Source organism: Echinops telfairi, unplaced genomic scaffold (genome assembly GCF_000313985.2).
Source record: "Echinops telfairi isolate 266 unplaced genomic scaffold, ASM31398v2 ScPeMD7_7459;HRSCAF=8497, whole genome shotgun sequence".
Classification (NCBI taxonomy): Eukaryota; Metazoa; Chordata; class Mammalia; order Afrosoricida; family Tenrecidae; genus Echinops; species Echinops telfairi.
The window spans coordinates 7,974,454-7,975,785 of NW_022111359.1; positions in this window are offsets into that span (position 1 = coordinate 7,974,454).

Here is a 1,332-nt window from a genome sequence, read left to right on the forward strand (position 1 = left end):
GTACTTGGATCACTGTGTCAAAAGTAAGTATATTTACATTATAGTTACTGTAAATAGTACTATTTATATTGTAGACTTTTATATAGTTATTGTACAGTGACTATATACTACTTTATAGAGTACCATTTTTGTTACTTTATACATCACTCTAAATATATTTATATTTACAGAAGCTGCCAGATTATTTTCGAAAGTTGTTGCACAATTTTCTTGCTCAAAGAATTATATAATGCTAATTACTGTACAACATTATTTTGACATTATTTCTACTAGTATAATTCCCTGTGATAGGTTTTGTTTAACTTTTCTGAGCTGAGATTCTCACATGGTAGAATTTCTTTGACCAGTGTAGCAGCTGTGGGAAAATTAAGGTGCAATGCTGATCCTTTAATGAGGTCATAACCTTGATACAATTGAAAGGACATTTCTGAGCATTGTGGCTCACTTTTTAAACAGACTCCGTGGTACATCTTCCCTTCTTGCTATGTCTACATTTTGCATCATGTTCTTAATATCTGGTTCTTTGGAATTGTGCCAATGATCTATTATCCTACCTGTGGACTCAAGGAGATACAAGTGGCCTGCAGAATGCTGGACCACTTTCATCCAATGGCAGCCAGGAGCCCAACCTAAAGAACATGAATTTATCCACTCCTTTTCCACCGGCCTGTGGTCTTACTTTTTCTAGTTTTGCCAGGTGTTGAGAATACTTGAGTCAGAAAAATCCTCCAAAAGATCACGTGGTGCATGGACTTGTTCCAGACAGGACTTACCTGCTTCTACAAGTGTATGAACCATTTGGTTGATACAAATGTCTTTCCTTACATGGACATATGATGCTGGTTTTGCTTCCCTAGAGGACTCAGACAACACAAGATGGATCATGTAAACAGTTTGTGAATGATGACTAACCAGATGGTCAGTGGTTCAGACTCTCCCAATGACACCATGGAAGTAAGGGCTGGTCATCAGATTTCATAAAGATTATTGTCATTGTTGCTGGATGACACTGAGTGGGTTCTAATTCATAACAACTCAATGTAAAATAGAACAAAATAATGCCCAGTCTTATTCTATGCTCACACCTGATACTATATTTGCACCTGTTTTTAAAGCCACTCTACCAATCCATCAATTTTTCATTGACCCTCAACTTTAACCAAACATTGTGTCCTTCATGAGGGTCTGGTATCTCTAAATAGTATGTTCAAAATACTTGATACACACTCTTGGCAAGCTCCATGCTAGAGAAAATTCTGGCTACATTTTTGCTAGGTATATTTTTTTAATCCCTGGAAGTTCATGATATATTTAATATTTTTATCAAAACCA